General features: G+C 30.5%; 1 long non-coding RNA gene across 7 annotated transcripts in view; it reads right to left on the bottom strand.

Moving 5' to 3' along the window:
* Positions 1 to 20,262, bottom strand: part of LOC127724798 (uncharacterized) — a 145,237-nt gene that overhangs the window by 67,080 nt on the left and 57,895 nt on the right. For all 7 annotated transcript variants that reach the window (XR_007992716.1, XR_007992710.1, XR_007992740.1 and 4 more), the window contains one exon: positions 9,711 to 9,846. This is a non-coding gene — a long non-coding RNA (uncharacterized LOC127724798). The remainder of the gene's footprint in view (positions 1 to 9,710; positions 9,847 to 20,262) is intronic.

Raw genomic sequence — 20,262 nt, 5'->3', positions numbered from 1 at the left:
CAATATGCACATGTCATTAATGCATAACTCACAATGTCAGCACAATATGCTGATTTCTTATTGATTTTATTTTTAGCCATTGTATGTTTTTTTATAGCTTATATATGTATATATAGAACTGTGGGCGTAACAAAATAACTTTTAAAATTCTAACAATAAATTTTTAATTTTAAAAGAATGAAGATTGATTGGAGCAATGAAACTCATTTACACTTAATCAAAAAGCTGGCTTATTTTTAAGCAAATGGTAACATTAAAAATAGTAGAGGACTGCTCTCAGTGAAAAAGAAATGCTTTATATATTATAACATATGTAAGTATGTCTTACGGGCATGAACCTTTGAATTCCAATAATTAATGAGCAAAGGAGAGATACATTTGGAGGAATCGGACCATGTAAACCCCCTAAAATATCAAAACAATAATGAGACTGCATGCTTACTGCTTGTATTATGAATTTAAATGATATGCATAAAAAACGTGTTTTAGTGTTGATTATGATGATGACAAATTGAAACAATTTAATTTTTTGAATAAAAACATTGTAAAGATATAAAGACAAAGATTTCAGATACAATTTACTGAATTCACATAACTGCAACAAAAAGCCATAGAAAATGAAAAAAAGTTTTTTTTGGTATATTAGTACTAAATTCATGTAAAATTGTCAATTTTTGTTTAAACAATTAACTTGCATTTGATGGAATTCATGTTAAGACACAAATGGCGATTAAGGAGAAAAGTAAATTCACTTTACTGGTAAAAAGATACTGAGATTTCAGTTTTGGACAATTTTTCACATATAACACACTTCTTCCTAAATACAGCTTGGACCAATAAATAATGCACTGATCCCATCTTACAAACAAAGCACCATGTATAAAATACAGGTCTGTTCAAGACACAAGATATTAAAATTACCTATACCACATTTTGTTGGGACTTCCTAAGGAAAAGAATCGCTTGCAAGTGTTCTGCCGACCCTACTGAAATCTAATAAGACCTATTGCTTGGAAAAAATGAGGCCCATTTGCAATTTTCATCATAACACTTCAAAATTGCCATAAGCCTGGGTTAGAAATTTTCTTGCTGATGTAGCATTTAGTTATTATTGTCCCCATATAACTTTTAAGTTATTATATATATATAAAATTCCTGGAGACATATTGTTTTCAGAACTTCAAAGCAACCATGTGACATTTGTGTGGGAAGAGGAGACAACTCCTGTTTAAATTGTTCAGTCATGCAAGAGTTTATATGAATACAAATGTAACCTGTCAGCACCAATATACTTGTATGCCTTTGAACCAACCAAAAAACATTATTATCACCTTGTTTTACCCTTAGGAGTAAAATATATAATAATAACATTATTACTAATAATTTACTTGATAAAATAAAATGCAGCTATCATTGTGCGATACATCTGTTGACTTGTAATCATATTTTTATAGATCTACTCTTAAAAATAAGTTTGTTAGCATTTTTACATTTTTTTAACATGAAAAAACATGTCACTGAACACAAAAATAATGAGGTCAATCTCTACTAGGTCAGGCTCTCACAAATTCTTCTAAAAATGGATTTTCAAATTTCTCATTAATTATAAGAGTAATTTCCCCTTTAAGAAGGCTTTTTTCAGTATTTTGTATATCCTGGGTTTATTTAAAGCTCAATCCAGGCATATAAATTATTGAAATATCTAGTTCAAATTTACTCAATACTTTGACTAAACAAGACACAGTTGCCCCCGCTTGTAAATATGCAAGAGTCAATGTACTATTTCAAACCTATTGACGTTTTGTTTTCTTTGAAATTTAAAGACATTTGTTTCTGTATGTTGTCATTAGAAATTGATCATGGTTTGTTTAATAAATCAGTATTGGGGAAACTCCAAAACAGTGAAAGTGACACCCTCGTAATTCAAACTTAATCTGTGTGTGGAATTGGCAAATTCAACAATTTTTTGGTTTATAAAGGGACATATGAAACTCAAGATAGGTGAAATTGAAACCACCAAAATTTGAGCTTGATCTGTGGTTGGTGGAAACAAACATTGTGTATAAGTTTCATTACACTGGGTCAAGCAATCTAAAGTTAAAGAACGGAAACCAATTTTGGGGCGTACATACATAGGAACTGATGTACAAGGGTAAACCTTCATGCCCTCTCCACCACAGCCGGGGCATGAAAATCTAAATACAGTCTGTTTTACATTGATAATTCACAATCTGATTGATTAATTGAATGTGTAATTTTTTTTACGATTTAGGATATTAGATTTAGGACTTAACTGCAATGATTCATTTTTGTCTCTCTACTTGACTTGAACTAAAAAAAAAAAGGGGAAGTTATAATAATTTTGTCCTTAAAAAAATATTTGAATTCACTGTATGACATTTCAAATCTTTTATTTCGATAAATATCTAAATTTCTCATTGCTCATTACTAATTCTTATGATTCAAAGAAAAAAACAGCTTATTGCTAACAAGGCTTCTTATTTGGATACATACTAGACGACCTTTATCAGACATAGGTAGAACAGTACTTTTTACAGCCCCTAGAACATGTTACACTAAAGACCATGACATACTTAATCCTATTTTATACAACATGTTTATTATCATAGGATAATTATTTTAGGTGGTCTTGGTACAACTGCCTCTATTAAACAGTCTGACATGGAAATGGTAGCAGCGGGGTTCTTCGTCCCATAAACAGGATACGAAATCCTAACAATTTTGATTGTCCTGAAAAGATTACCCGTCTAAATATGCTCGACATTCAGTAATCTCTTAAAACGTAAAGTCAGCAAATCATGTCAAGACACTCTGCATAAAGAAAAGACATTCTTTCCTCCACCCCTGGTGACGGACTTACTTCTAGCTTATAATTATAAGTACTCAAATTGCTTTTTAAATGCTTAATATCCCATTGAGATGACAATTCGTATGTACTACAATAATAAACCCAATACACAAAACTAATAATTTAATGACTAAACAAGTCTGAGGTAGATTTTTCACGCTTAAAAACATCAAACCTGACTATCCCCAATACATCATTTAAAATATATAATGGTTAGGAAGATATTATTTTTTTCATCCTTTTAGTAAGGCATTGTGAGGAAAGATAAACTTTTAATCTTTTATAAAGAAGATTGACCTTAAAAATAATTTCTGTGATATAATTTCAGACGAGACCAAACATGATATGGAAAAATAAGAAAAGAAATATGCTAATCTTCATCAAAATCTCATCTTTATATACATTTTCATCAGTTTCCTGCCACAAGGTTATTTAAACATTAACTTTATTTTGTATTCTACTTAATTTATGGATGCTGGTATTACCCCATTAAAGTTTAAAAGTTTAAAGTTCTTTGAGATGTTGCAACATGTTGCTCAAAATGCTTCTAATTTTATTTTATTTTTATCACAAGTATCCATATACATGTACCTACTCACTAAATTCATATGAGAGCTACTAAGATCATAGGGCACATTATAATTTTATTTTGAAAAGAAATGCAAGAAATATCTAAATCTTCATCTCAAGTTGAGGAGGAAGAAAATTATTAATTGATAGTCGACTGCTTAATGCCAGTGGCTATATTATATGCATATTTGGGACTAAGTAGGAAAATTTAAGTTATATTTCAATTATGGACTACGCTTCCCACATGACATCAACGAATGCATGGATTAACTAGTGGCAAATTAAATGACAGTGACCTAGTGTTTCCAAACATCAGCCATTTTCAGGCAAATAATAACTTCTGATCAGAGTTAAAGGACAAAGATAGAAAGTTCTCACCATTATTATTGCGAACCCAATGAAAGTTTTCCACAGTGCCATCTCTATCTTGACCAGGTATTTAAACTTTTGCAAGTTCACCTGTCCTATTGAATAGATACAATAGCTATTGTTCTCTGTGTAGTTTATTCTCTGGGACCTTTAAATTTCTTCTAAGAGAAATCTATCATTCATTGATTAAATTACCTGAGTAAAAAAAATTTCTTATATATAGACAAAAATACTGTTTTTATACTCATTAACTGCGTGTGATGATGTAGTTATTCAATATTAATAATATATATTTTCATTCAGTTTAATATAAACATTGATTCAATCATAAAAATTTGATTTCTGACAAAACTTTCAACATTGTTCCTTTTAAAAAAAAATTTGTTTGACATAAATAAGAACTTGAAAATAATGATGTTTCAAATTAAGATCTTCTTAAATGTATTCTATAACTAAACAAAAAAAAATCAAATTTCAATAGGAACATTGATAAAACTTTTGTTAGAAATCAACTTTTTATGATTGAATCAATGTTTATATTAAACTGAATGAAAATATATTATTAATATTGAATAAATACATCAGCACACGCAGTTAATGAGTATAAAAAAAGTATTTTTGTCTATATATAAGAATTTTTTTTTACACAGGTAATTTAATCAAAGAATGAAAGATTTCTCTTAGAAGAAATTTAAAGGTCCCAGTGAATAAACTACACAGAGAAAAATTGCTATTGTATTCATTCAATAGGACAGGTGAACTTGCAAAAGTTTAAATACCTGGTCAAGATAGAGATGGCACTGTGGAAAACTTTCATTGGGTTCGCAATAACAAACAAAAAAATTCCATATCCCCAATTGTTTCAGACACTCATGTTAAAATGGATAGGACTATATTCTGATAATGTTTCTCCTCAATTTATGACGTCATTGAAAGTTACTGTCAATTCTGAAAATTTGGCAATGTTTAAATCATTGTGAAAAATCTAAAAGGAAAATCATCATTGACTTATTTCTCAACTTCTGATAGCAAGATTTGTATACAGCAATTTCACATATTTAATCTTACATACTTGTCCATTGATCAATATAATCAGATATATAAAAGCAACAAATAATTTCTGAAATTTCGGTAATCTTAAATTTGAACAACAATCTGAAAATTACATAAACAGTTTCGCTTTGGACGTGCCAATCAATAGATAGATATAAGTTGAAAGATAAATTAATTAAAAGAGAGGAACATTTAAAGCAAAAGTATGAGCCCAATTTAATTTCTATAGGATGCTGATATTTGTCTTAAGCATCAGCAATGTGATCCTGAAAGTGGTGTTCCATACATGGAATATGAACCAGGCAAAACCTTACAAAATAGTGTGATGTGGCTTGCTTATCTGCTAGTGATAGGCCAATGTTTAAACCTTAGTAATATTTAAAAGACAAAATTGGATAAAATTTCTTAAATATATTAAGTATTTAATCTGATATGGTTGTTATATAAATTAAACAATTTTTATGGCAATTATAAGATATATAGCCTCATTCCTGGGCTCCTTATCATGTGTTTGATTATAATTAACTAAACAAGAACTAATCTGTGTGTCATCATGTCCATTTCAAGATGGCAGCCATATGTCAATTAGGTGTAGGTTTCAACAAATTGCAAATAAATATAATTATGACAAATGGCTTGTATTTTTGACATTACACAGACTTATCACTGATAAGATAAATTTGAAGATAAAAATTATCTCCTCTTAATATCATATCAAATGGCTTATAATGATAAGTAGCTATTGATTTTAAGTAGGTCAGGTTTCAGGTTGTGAAAATTAGGAGATTCACAGACACCTAAAAACACAACTTGTAAAAAAAAGAAGATACTCTATTTAATCATAGTCATGTAACAGAATACAGTAAACTAAATGTTTTTCACCACCATCAAAAAAGTGCCAGAATAAAATGATTCGCCCTTATAAGTCTATTACATGTTTATAATTTCATATTTTGTGTTTCATGGCAATGATTTTTTCTAATTTTTGTGTGATAAATATTTTAAGTGAGACTTTTGTAATTTTTGTGATATGAATAGCTCTATAAAATTCCTTGGTTTTGTGATATGAATAGTTCTATAATGATCCTTTGTTTTTGTGATATGTATAGCTCTATAATGTTCCCTTGTTTTTGTGATATGAATAGCTCTACAACAATCCCTTGTTTTTGTGATATGTGATATGAATAGCTCTATAATGATCCCTTCTTTGTGTGATATGAATAGCTCTATAATGATCCCTTGTTTTTGTGATATGAATAGCTCTATAATGATCCCTCGTTTTTGTGATATGTATAGTTCTATAATGATCCTTTGTTTTTGTGATATGTATAGCTCTATAATGATCCCTTGTTTATGTGATATAGCTCTATAACATTCCCTTATTTTTGTGATATGAATAGCTCTATAATGATCCCTTGTTTTTGTGATATGAATAGCTCTATAACATTCCCTTGTTTTTGTGATATGTATAGCTTTATAACATTTCCTTGTTTTTACGATATGAATAGCTCTACAACAATCCCTTGTTTTTGTGATATGAATAGCTCTATAATGATCCCTTGTTTTTGTGATATGTATAGCTCTATAACATTCCCTAGTTTATCTGATATAGCTCTATAATGATTCCTTGTTTTTGTGATATGAATAGCTCTATAACATTCCCTTGTTTTTGTGATATGTATAGTTCTATAATGATCCCTTGTTTTTGTGATATGTATAGTTCTATAATGATCCCTCGTTTTTGTGATATGAATAGCTCTATAATGATCCCTTGTTTTTGTGATATGTATAGTTCTATAATGATCCCTTGTTTTTGTGGTATGTATAGCTCTATAATGATCCCTTGTTTTTGTGATATGAATAGCTCTACAACAATCCCTTGTTCTTGTGATATGAATAGCTCTATAATGACCCCTCGTTTTTGTGATATGTATAGCTTTATTATATGATCATGGGAGCTTCTGTGGTATGAAAAGCTCTTAAGTGATCCTTGGAACTTTTTGTTATGTGAGGCTCTTGTGATCCTTTGTTTTTTATGATATGTTTGTGATTATGTGTCACAAAGTAACCAAGAACCATCAGAGTACTGTAAATTCAGAAATTATTGTGAGGTTTTTATTAGTGCAAATATTGCGACTGAACGAGTTTAGTAATAATAAAAACTCGCATTCTGATATCTGATACATATAATTGTATGCAGATTTTCCTAAAATCGCAATAATTATACCTCTCCTTTAAAACCTCCGCTTAAAAAAGTGGGGGTATACTGTTTTACCTCTGTCTGTCCGTCCATCAGTCCATCCATCCATCCGTCCCATGAATATTTTTTGTCGCATCTTTCTAAGGAACTACAATTTAAGGATTTCTGAAATTTGGTTTCAGGGTTTATATAAGTCAGCTATACCGTGTGATGCGTTTTTAGATTCATCACTCAACAACTTCCTGTTAACCGTCAAGTATTTGGGCTGGGGGTATCATCAGTGAGCAGTAGCTCACAGTTTCACTTGTTAATTATGTATTTAAGTCCATTCTACAAAATTCGCAATAATAAATGCATGCAATAATTTCTGAATTTACCGTAACTGTTCTATAGCTGCACTGCATAAAGAATGGTCAGTCCCAAAGCCAATGTATGATCAGTCCCAATGGTACAATCCAAATAGTGTTTCATTATTAGCATGATCAGTCCCAAGGGTACTATCGACCCAGTAGCTAGTGCTTTATTTTTGGCATAATCTCCTATGATAGTTTGTCTGAAAATTTTCAGTTTAAAATTTTTTTTTATCATTGTGCTTAAACTAAAGACAGAAACCCAGAGGAAAGTTGACCTCAGACAGTGTTTGCTGTTTTGTTTAAGCCCTTTGGTTTTATACTTTTGGCTTTCCAAACTTTTGGTCTCAAGTGTTTATTCCAAAAACTTATGTTGTGTGCATATAAATCACAAACTTTTATACTTAGATCTTTAAATGTAAGTATGTAAAAAAAAATGTAAACTAAATTGTGTTCAACATAAAATATTGTTGAATGCATCAGGGTTACCAAAAACTTTGCCACAACTCATAGTAAATCTCCCAGTAACAATGAACCTCCTGAAAATATGCTAATAAATTAGAACTCTGAATCTGTTAAAGGACAGTTTGCTTTTCAAAATAAAGTCACCAAATTTGTTCTTAAGATTGAAAGTCATATCTAAATCATACAAAAGTGTCATGGGAAAATTTAAAATTTTATCTTGAGAAATCTTTTTCTAACAAAATGTGCAAATTTAAAGACCCAATTACATGACTTTTCATAATACATGTAGTCTCCTTGCAAAAGATATCTATAAATCTTTTAATTTGTGCATCCATTTTTAATTCAATATAAACCCTAAAAGTTTCATTATTGAAATAGAAAAAAGTTAATATTCTTCATTTAAAAACTAATTATTTATGCCAAATTTTATTCAATAATAATGTTATGTCATTTTAATGTTGGAAATGCAAATAAATCCATTCTGTGGAAATAAAATCATTGCAAGCTTTCTTTTTTTCTTTTCAACATATTATATGCCAGTTAGTGAACAGGAAGTAAATTAATATATGTTTCTTTTTTCATTATAAGATTTTATGTTTTCCAATTTCATAGACATAGCTCATAACTAATTATAGCAAATTTTGAAACCTCACAAAATACAATAGAATTTTAGTTGGAACATCTAAAACAAGTCAAAATAAATAATGTTTAATAATTTATTATAACACTACAGGACAAAAGATAAAACCAAGTGATAAAAATACTAATCCTTGGTTGGCCTCAAAACAACCTGGATTTTCAATGAATCTGTACACTAGTTTATTCTTGACTTATTCATAGAACTGGAAAATTTTATAGTCTACAATAGTTTGTGTTTGTTGATATCTGTCAATCTAGGTATAGCATGAATTAACTCATGTTTAAACTGACCATTAGAGCATAGTCCTTATAAATATTGGCCAGCCTTGATGCTTGAAGTCATCACCAATCCATTTCAGGACTAGTACTAAAACGCCTAAATATTCTAAAATTTCTTTAGTTCTTTCCCTTCATTTTTTGGTAATTTTGTGTCACATGCATCTACCCAAAATACCATATTTTTTTCAATCTACCCAAAATACCATATTTTTTAAATAGACAGCACTGCCTGTGTTCCATAATTTCTATTTTACAAAAAGAGTTAGCACCTCTGAACATAGGTATTTGTGTTGCATCAAAAGTAAAGAAGCTAAAATAAACTATGAGGACATAGATGGACCATAATGAAATATGATTAATTAATCAACACTACTATAATGATTGCATTATATAATATTATGCAAGAAAATGTTCACCTACAGTCAGTCCCTTAAGACCTCACATACATTCTAATAAATATTGACCATATTATGTGTTATTTAATGTAAACAGAAGTTTGTCAAGAGTGTCTATTTGTCCCCTTGACATAGACTTAAAAGATATTTGTATGTAGTTCTTATACAATTATTACAAACTTTCAAAAGGGGAGTAGCTACAAAAGGACAAAAGAAAAGTTGTTAATTTCACAATCTTTATATGTTGTTTTTCTCTATTGGGTGACAATTGGTCCTTTAATATATAATCCAAACTGTTAAAATTCCATGTAAAAAGGACACAGACTGTGACTCTTAATAGGTTCAATTAATGGTAGGATTAGAAAACTTATTTTGTAGTTTTTAACAGTTTGTGTTTTTATTTGTAAGACAAGAAAGCGTGCATGATTGTTAGGCCACCAGGCATGGTCGTGTGCTTGTCACCTGCCCCACCTGTTTGTAACACATGTATAAATCAATGAGATTCTCTTTTTTTTCTTTACCTTAGAACATGAATACACAATTTACATTGGTTCGGCAACGCTACAGTTGCTGGTAACACCTGCCCTCTTGTTTGTTCTCCGATACTTATTTTACATCATACTGTTGTTTTCTCTATGCTCCATGACAAGAGGTAACCTAAGGCAAAGAAAAACAATGATAAAAATCAATAAAATTAGAATATTAATATTCATATTTTATGATCAAAACCAATTATTCAGATAAATCTTAATAGTTTCATTCACTCAAGATTTTGCCAGAAGTGGTTTTTAACCAAGTTTAACCTCATACTTCCTACAAAAACAATACAGTTTAAATGTGCAAGACATTAAGAAAAACAAAATACTTATAAAACATAACCACACAAAAGTGCATTATCCTAGGTGTTACACAAAACTAGAATTATAAAATTCTAACGGATTTTGAGGTATAGCCATAAGCTAAAGAAAGGATGATTTTTACAGGTGCATCAAGTACTTTTTTTGTTTTAGAGTACAAGTAAAATAAAATATGACTTATAATTATTCATGTAATCACTATTATAATGATAATGATTTATATATATATATATGTATAAAAAAAAAAATATATATGTATAAAAAAAAAAAACACCAAAAAACCTTGTAGTTATCGTGTTCATTTATTTGTTCTCTCCCCTGAAACCACATTGCTTTAGTCATAGAAGTAGTACAAATTCAGTTTCAGAACTTCAGAACTCGGTGAATTCAAACTACAAAAGTTGTTTCATTTCATACCAAAACTATGAAAACTGAATAATTTACCACATTCTGTCTACCTTTATTGGATAAACACCAAAACAATTTGCATCAAGTGTGCAGAAATATGCATCTAGTCTGCATTTGATATTATATATTTCAAAAGTGATTAAAATAGCTTTCACCTGGATAAATGCCCCAGACATAAAGCTGATTTCAAACCCTCCAGCTTTTCTATGGCCTATTATTATACTATTTTATCAGAAAAGATGTCTACAATTGGTATACTTTTACATTTCAAATGTAAATCAAGTGCTTGCAAATTTTCAATTTTATTTCTTTTTTATTCAAATGGAGGTCGAACCTGAACATTAGTCCATAGTTAAAGCGGAGACCTCTGTGGCTTGGATATTGATAAATGTATCAATAGAGATGAGTATGAAAGTGAACCATGAATTAAACATACTTTTCTATAGGAAATTATAGCAATAAAAGTGAGATTAACATGACTTGATATGTATATAAACTCCCTACCTACTTACATCTAAAAACATCATTATACACCTAAACCTGACTGACTTACTTTAAAGATTAAGAAAAAATATGTCACAAATTTTTCACTTTTACTTAAAAGTGTGACAAAGTATATAAAATCTAGGCAGTTAGATTTGTTTTAATGTTTTACTGTATTATTTTTTTCAAGCAATCTTAACATTCAAACTCATAAAGTTGAGGGAAACTGACAACACCATGGCAAAAAAAAACCAAACAAAATAAAACCCAGAAAAGACAAACAAGTCCAAAAAACACTACATAGAATTCTAAAACTTAAAGCTGAGCAACAAAAACAACCGAAAACTAGGGGTGATCTTGGGTCCTCCCGAAGTGGGTATACTAGAAGATAGAGATAAAATGCTTCGCTGGGGCGCAGCTTGATACGACCGCAGAGGTCGAACCCTGAACAGTTGGGGCAAGTATGGACACAACATTCAAGCTTGATACAGCTTTGAATTTGGATTGTTATTAAATATTTGACACAGCATAGGTTTCTGACACAGAAAGAATGTGGTCTAAGAACTTGAATTTTTTTAATTTACCTATTATGGTCCAATGTCCAAAATCAAAATACATGGTTAGATTCAGCATAAAAAAGAACCCCATATATTCAATTTTTGTTAAAATCAAACAAAGTTTAATTTTGGACCCCAACTTGGACAAACTTGAAAACTGGGCCCATAATCAAAAATCTAAACACATGTTTAGATTCAGCATATCAAAGAACCCCAAGAATTCAATTTTTGCTAAAATCAAACTAAGTTTAATTTTGGACCCTTTGGACCTCAATGAAGACCAATTTAAAAAACGGGACCCAAATTAAAAATACGGTTAGATTTGGCATATCAAAGAACCCCAATAATTCAATTTTCGATGAAATCAAACAAAGTTTAATTTTGGACCCTTTTGACCTCAATATGAACCAATTTGATAGCGGGGCCTACAAATAAAAAATCTTAATACATGGTTAGATTCAGCATATCAAAGAACCTCATATATTCAATTTTTGTTGAAATCAAACAAAGTTTAATTTTGGACCCCAATTTGGACCAACTTGAAAACTGGGCCCATAATCAAAAATCTAAATACATGTTTAGATTCAGCATATCAAAGAACCCCATATATTCAATTTTTGTTGAAATCAAACAAAGTTTAAATACTGGACCCTATCTTGGACCAACTTGAAAACTGGGCCCATAATCAAAAATCTAAACACATGTTTAGATTCAGCAAATCAAAGAACCCCAAGAATTCAATTTTTGTCAAAATCAAACTAAGTTTAATTTTGGACCCTTTGGACCTCAATGTAGACCAATTTAAAAAACAGGACCCAAAATTAAAAACCTAAATACACAGTTAGATTTGGAATATCAAAGAACCCCAATAATTCAATTTTAGATGAAATCAAACAAAGTTTAATTTTGGACCCTTTTGACCTCAATATGAACCAATTAGATAACGGGGTCCACAAATAAAAAATCTAAATACATGGTTAGATTCAGCATATCAAAGAACCCCATATATTCAATTTTTGTTGAAATCAAACAAAGTTTAATTTTGGACCCCAATTTGGACCAACTTGAAAACTGGGCCAAAAATCAAAAATCTAAATACATGTTTAGATTCAGCATATCAAAGAACCTCATATATTCAATTTTTGCTAAAATCAAACAAAGTTTAATTTTGGACCCTTTGGACATTAATGTAGACCAATTTGAAAACTGGACCCAAAATTAAAAATCTAAATACACTGTTAGATTCGGCATAACAAATAAATAAATGTGATCAAAGATTTTACAAATCTAATGCGCCATACTGTGCAATTAAAGATTACTTCTTGAAATTTTTCAATATTTGAAATTTGAAAAAAAAATAATATTTGAAGAATAATTCTTTTTAATTTCTGAAATCTGAAATGAGAAAAAATTGGCCCCCCCCACAATTTCTTTTTATCCCCCCCCCCCCCCCCCTTTTTCCCCCCAAAAAATTCTTTCCCTCAAGATATGGTCATAATCTCAATTCAAATTTCCAATGGAGTTGGCAACCATAATTACCCATTTAAATTTACCATAGTGCTAACTTAATCTATTTTATAATAGAATTAATAAAAATATAGTGTCAAATCTTTCATATGGATTTTTTTGTAAAAAAAAAAGATGAAAACATTTGCAGATATTTTTACTGGTCTTCCTTTATAAATATGCATTTCTTTAAACATAATTTAAAAGCAGTGTAAGGGAAGTAACCAAAACGTTGTATTTGGATTACCTCCCTTACACTGTTTTAGATTATCTTTATTGTTCATTAACCATTACTTTATACATGATTTAAAAGCAGTGTAAGGGAGATAATTTCAATGATGTATTTGATTTATCTCCCTTACACTGCTTTAAATTATGTTTTGTACTAAAGTATTTGTCCACTAACCAGGACAACCTTGTTTTTCCCCCTTTTTTGCCCCTAATTCCTAAACGGTTTGAGCCATAACCCCCCAAAGCAAATCCTAACCATCCCTTTGTGGTATGGAAACTTGTAGTATAATTTCAGAGAGATCCATACACCATTCCACAGTTATTGTCTGGAAACTAGAAAATGCTCATTTTTGGCCCCTTTTTGGCCCCTAATTCCTTAACTGTTGGTACCATAACCCCCAAAATCAATCCCAACCTTCCTTTTGTGGTATTTAACCTTATGGTCAAATTTCAAAAAGATCCATTCACTTAAACTAAAGTTAGAGTGCGAAAACCAATATGTATTCGGACGACGACGCCGGACGACGACGACGACGACGCCGGACGACGACGACGACGACGACGACGACGACGACGCCAACGTCATACCAATATACGACCACAAAATTTTTTTGCGGTCGTATAAAAAAGCCATCCATTAGATGCACTAGTGAAGTTTTCCTCAGGCCAGAATTTCCAAAGCAAAATCATGCATTGAAGGTTCAACAGTACTGGTAGGACATACTATATGGACTGAAATTTTTTTACTAAAAAATCAATGATGGTTTTTGTGTAACATGAACTTGAGAATCTATTTCAGCTCAATTCACTTTTCATCCAAATCCTGAAATATCCTTTGGCCTCAAAAATGTAGACTGATTGACAGGTCCTGACCAGGTCAAAGCTTCTTCAAGTCAAGTAATCTTTTGAAGTGTATAATTGTTTGGTCTCTCTGTATCAAGTTGCACCCTCTAAATATTTGTGAAGACCCACACTGTTAGATAACATAGGGTTGAGGAATGCCTCAGAGGTCAGGTCATGTTGCCATTGATGTATTGATGATCTATGAAATTAACAAATTCTTAACATTCTCATTACTGGAACCAATTATCAGCTGTAATTTGTATTAAATGTATGCATTTACATTGCTTAATTTTCAATCAATGATTTTTTTTTCTTTGCAAAGTAAATTCTCTAGCATAAAAAATAAGTAAGCAAGCCAAATCTTGGCACAGGCAGTAAACACAATTACTAAAATTAGATCTGAAAGATGTCTGTGACCCTCTGTTGGGAGTCTGAATTTTTTTTGAAACTATTGGAAAATTGCTTTATAAGTTCATTTGAACATGTAGACATTATGTTCATAAAATTATCTTTTCTGAAATTCAGGGTGTACATGTATGTCAGTAAGTCAACTTCCCAACAACAACAAAAAAACCAAAACTAAGACATCTAGAGGTCATGTCTCACCTTAATGATATTGTTCAAACCTCATGGTTTTGCAATTAGCTTTTTATACGGAAATGTGGGGGTTGGGGTTGGGGGGGGGGGGGTTCTCACAGTTAATTTATTTCAGAATGTCCATACTCAAATTCTAAAAATTTATCATACTTATATACATTGTATCTATCACACATTTGTTGAATACAATTCCAAAAACTCATTTATCAGTAAATATTTTTATGGTTTCAATTAATAGCACAAAAAATGTGACAAATCTAAATAAATATTTACCTGATCAATATTTACAGTTAATTTACATACAACTGTTAATCAGTAATTATATCACCTCTATGTTAATCTTTTGATGTGGCTTTTAAACATTAAGTGGATTTAAAAGGTGAAAGGAAACAATTATACAAATTTTTGATGTGGTTTTTATTTGTCAATCAAAATAAACAGAATGTTATTTGTCCAGTTATGAAAAACCAATTCTACTTCAAAGAATATCTATATGATAAATTAACTGGTCAATTAATAACAACTATTCAATTCAAATAATTTCTAAAAGAAGGCAAGTTCATAGATTGTCAGAGTTATACTATGTTTTCTTTGAATATGTATTTAATAACCTATACATCTTCATGAGATGAAAGGAAGAATTATTCAAAACCAAATTCAATAGAATTAATTTAATAATCATTAAATTAATTAACTATTTATGTTTTAATCACTATGACGGTCAATATTATTTCTTAAGTAATTTTCATCTCTGGTTATTAATTCAATTTTCTAATCTCTATGACCCCTGGGTTGACTTCCCTTGTGACATTTAAGAAATTGACCTGTCAGGAAACTGCTGACACAGCAAAGAGTGACCACTGCTGACCTGTGACATGATCAGGTCACTTAGAAGTGGACAAAATATAGTCCTATGATTATCCAAATAAATCAGATTGCTGCAGTCAGCCACTTCTTAAGTGTTTTTTTTTCAATTTTTTTTTAAACAATGGTTTTCTAAAATTTACACTTGTCAATTAACTGTTTACTTAAACTAAGCCATAGTTCTTTCTGAATTCATAACTTTTTAATATTTGCACAATCAATTTATTATTAATAGGCTTCGAACCATAAAAGAACCATAAAATCCCGATTGATTTTTGTTACTTGTTTACAAGCTAGTGGATTCATCAGTGATCAAAAGATCCAAGGTCTAAAAATTTTATGAAAATTATCTGAGACAAGGGATACAGGATGATTTGTAATAAATCGCAGCTGTTCTTTATCTCAAGTATGCTGCCATCATAAAAATGTGACAAAAAGACATTAGAAATTCAGGAATGTTGAAATCATATTATATCCCCTTTCTGCGTGTATTAGATGTTATTGATTTGGCAAAGCTTAATAATCATCCCGTCCACGTGCCAGTGGAAATTAAAAGCCTTATAAAGTCACGCTTCTAAAATAAGATAAATATGCGGGTTGAACTCGTACCCTTTCTATGCATTGCTCCAAGCAAGTTTCAAAAAGATGCATGAATAATTGCATTGAGTCACTTGTGAGGATAAATGAAAAATCCATATAATTTAACCATCTTTGAAACCTTTTACAAAAAAATGTGCAATTATTGATACAAAAAATAAATGGAAAATTTGTTCATGTTAAACTTAGCAAATAGAAATAAATTGCCGAGCAGTCTACACAACATACCATATTGGGAGGTATACCATCTAAAAAATTTATGGTTTCCTTTTTATCTTTGAAATCATTACACCCCATTCACTGGCATATTCAGATAGTTTTGAAAAATGAAATAATTATGAGATTACTGTCATTCCTGTATCGAAATATGGTTTTTGAATAAAACATGTTTGCAAGTAGTTTAAAAACTGGACCAATATTACTGTTTAATGTGTGCAAATGAATATGGATGAATTTAAAATGACTTAAGACCGGTCAATCTGTTTTTATTTCCCAGATAAATAAAGATCGGCACCATCCAGAGATTTGTTTTCCTATAATATAGTGTGATAACCGCTCCAGGTAATCAGCAATCATTTTCTGCATCCACTATCACTTTCAATCCCCAAATTAACATTTTTTAAAAAGTAACTGGATCCTGGGGCGGGGTGGGTTCTGTTACCCCACCCTTTCCATATACCGGTAATTTAGATTTTGAAAGTGTATACCTTTTCATATATTGCGTAGGTAAACATGTAACCTTTTCCCATATTGGTTGGGTTTCGTGTGTGGTTACAGTGTTGAAAAAGTGGAATACCAAAGTGTCAAAAGAAGGAAAATTTGTGGATAAAAACACAGCCGTAACACCAAGAAAGTTACAGGGCTTATCATATAACAAGTAATGAAAACTTTATTGCCCCCCCCCTTTATTGCCATTGATATGAGATTATAGCATACATTACAATCATACTATATTTTTATGGTGACATTTGCATTTCAAGACTTATATGAAAGCAGATCATTCCATTTTCATTGTATTGAAAATTCATCACCTTAAAAAAGGATGTATTTCAATTGAAAACCTATTGATTCAAATCAAGATGGATGAGAAAGAACCACAAAATAAATAAACATTCGTCACTTCAATGACATACAATTTAAACAATGTTAATATTGGTTTTTGTAGTCACTATTCAGATATATAATATACTATCTCAATTAATAAAACTTTAATTTTCTAACCAAAAGAATTGTTCAGTGACATGTCAGAGGTCAGACATAACTGCTAATACATGTAATGAGAAGTAACTCTTACAAGACAGGTAATACAGAAAATCACATAACACTTCAATTGACAACAAAAACATATTATCAATTTATCCTAGAACATCTGTGCAACAAGAAATAAAACCTACATTAGCCTTTGCTGGAATATCACATAAATATCAAAACTTTAATGCATCATTTACAGTACATTTGCATGTAACACGTGTTGATAAAGTACTAACATGACAATTTTAGATTTTTTATATCATTAATTTTGCAATTATATGCTGTAAATCTATAAAATAAATTGTCACTCCTAGTCACACAAGTTAAAGTCTTCTCATCCGTTATATCAGCAAATCAACATGTTACTTTCAGTTTTTAAAATTGTAATTAATTCTGCATCATACATTTCTCTTGCATATATATACCCTTTGATGCAACTTAGCCATAAAATATCTTGATGTGTTAATGAATTTGTCTTTTTTGAACATAGTTTAAATGAATTTCTCTTAGAAGATCGCTCTGTCAACAGAAAATCAATTCCTGATGTACTTTTAATATTGTGTGGACTCATTCTGGTTTTTTTTTTGATAGCTGTCTCATTGGCAATCATACCACATCTTCCAATTTTTAAAATGGAAAAATTCTATAGAAAAAAAAATGTTAAAACATGAATCAAACTAGAAGGCAACAATTTAAATTTAAAAAAAAGACATAAAAACTTGAAAATCTAGGGGTCACTTTTATAATGGCATCAATTAAATATGAAACTTTGCAAACATCACAGATTATTTTCTATGTCAAGACTCAGTATAATAATAGGTAGTACTACATGATGCTTTTTTGAGCAATTTGGCCCTTTATATTATTTTGACATCTACAAAGACCTTGTCATAAATATGGCAACCAGTTATTATTGGTGGAGGCAGCTGGCAAGCCAGAGTACCTGGGGAGAACCACTGACCTTCACCAAGCAAGAGTACCTGGGAAGAACCACTGACCTTCACCAAGCGAAAGTACCTGGGGAGAACCACTGACCTTCACCAAGCAAGAGAACCTGGGGAGAACCACTGACATTCGCCAATCGAGAGTACCTGGGGACAACCGTTGACCTTTGCCAAGCGAGAGTACCTGGGGAGAACCATTGACCTTTGGTATGAAAACAGGCAATCCTTGTCAATTAAGTATTCTACTTCAAGAGTGTTAAACAAATAAAACAAGAGAAATGATAAAAACTTGTGGATTGTGAAAAATTACTTTTCACAATTTCACATTTTTGACTAAAAGTGTCTATTAGGGCATTGTTTAAAATATAATAAACACAGCATGTAAATACTTTGAATGAAACTCAAGACAATTACAGACCTCTTATAACATAAATTTTTGATCAATATATTAATTACGCAATATTGAAAACAAAAACAAGTATAAACCAAAGAACAGTTCAATTGCAGGTACTTAATTATCTAATTCTCCCTTATCTTGGAGATAAGCATAAATGGCACAGCTTGAACAATTTTATTTTGAATAAGGTAATTTTGGGTAAAGTCATGCAAAAATTATTCCTTTCAATTCATTTCTGTTAAATATTTTAAATCTAATTACACAATGTACGAAATGGTAATGATCTAAATGAATTGAAAATAACAACAGATTGCTAATGTAAGGGGTAACATGCGTCATATATCTGAATCCTATTGCCAAAATTGCTTATTCATATCATGTCTCCAGAATTCTAATTTTTAATCTATGTTGGGGTAACAGTTTGTGACCACAAAAAAGAATACACAAAAAACACCTTTGACAGCTGTGTATTTGCGCGACAGCTGGCCTATGACAATAAATAAATATAGGTATTATTTGCCTGTAGGGTAAGCAATTAGTCAAAATGTTACCCGACTTGTGACAATTTAATTTTTCAGGGCTAATCATCTTATCAATTTATAATCCTACAATACTATGGGGTCTCAAACATTCACCAAAACCAACATTAAGTGTTTTAATGACTTTAATAGCCGTTTCTGTATCAGATACTGAAAAGATGACTTTTTAAACCTCATTTTCAATTTCCTGTTTTAACAAACCCATTGAGAAGTTAAAATTGAATATCAAAATCACAAAATGTTTATGTCAGATAGGTCTTGAAAAGGGTACTAATAATATTAATGTGTCGATTATTGCCAGTAAGTATGTTTTGTTCAAATTTGTGTTAGTGAAAATTAAGGGCAAGAAAGTTCAACCTACACAATTTCATTTATATACATGTATCAATTTTTATTATCAGATTCATACAAAATTTACTTTAATGTAAAATGCATGTACAGTTTTGCACTCAAAGAAGTAACTGGCACCAGAATTTGAAAATGGATAAATTGTCTCATCCAGTACTGTTTATTCAGAAATTATTGCAATGTTTTTATTAATGCAACATCAGGTTCGCAATAATATAAACTCACATTCCTAATTTTAGAAGTGATTTTCCTTCATAAAATTGCATTAATTAGATTTCACATTTTTGCCAGAGGTTAAGGATTTGCAATAATAAATGCATGCATTAATCTATGAATTTACAGTGTGTACCAGTCAAGTTTGGAAGGTTGTGTATTCAACAAGTGGGTCAAACCAAAGACTTAAAATTGACATTTTCTGCTTCTACAAAGTAGAAAATATCTTTAAAATATTAACACGACCAACAAGAATGTGTCCATAGTACATGGATGCCCCACTCGCACTATCATTTTCTATGTTTAGTGGACGGTGAAATTGGGGTTAAAACTCTAATTTGGCATTAAAATTAGAAAGATTATATCATAGGGAACATGTGTACTAAGTTTCAAGTTGATTGGACTTCAACTTCATCAAAAACTATCTTTACCAAAAAC

Source organism: Mytilus californianus, unplaced genomic scaffold, assembly GCF_021869535.1.
Source record: "Mytilus californianus isolate M0D057914Y unplaced genomic scaffold, xbMytCali1.0.p SCAF_1, whole genome shotgun sequence".
Classification (NCBI taxonomy): Eukaryota; Metazoa; Mollusca; class Bivalvia; order Mytilida; family Mytilidae; genus Mytilus; species Mytilus californianus.
The sequence above is the reverse complement of the archived record's forward strand: the minus strand, read 5'-3'. Positions and strand labels throughout refer to the sequence as shown.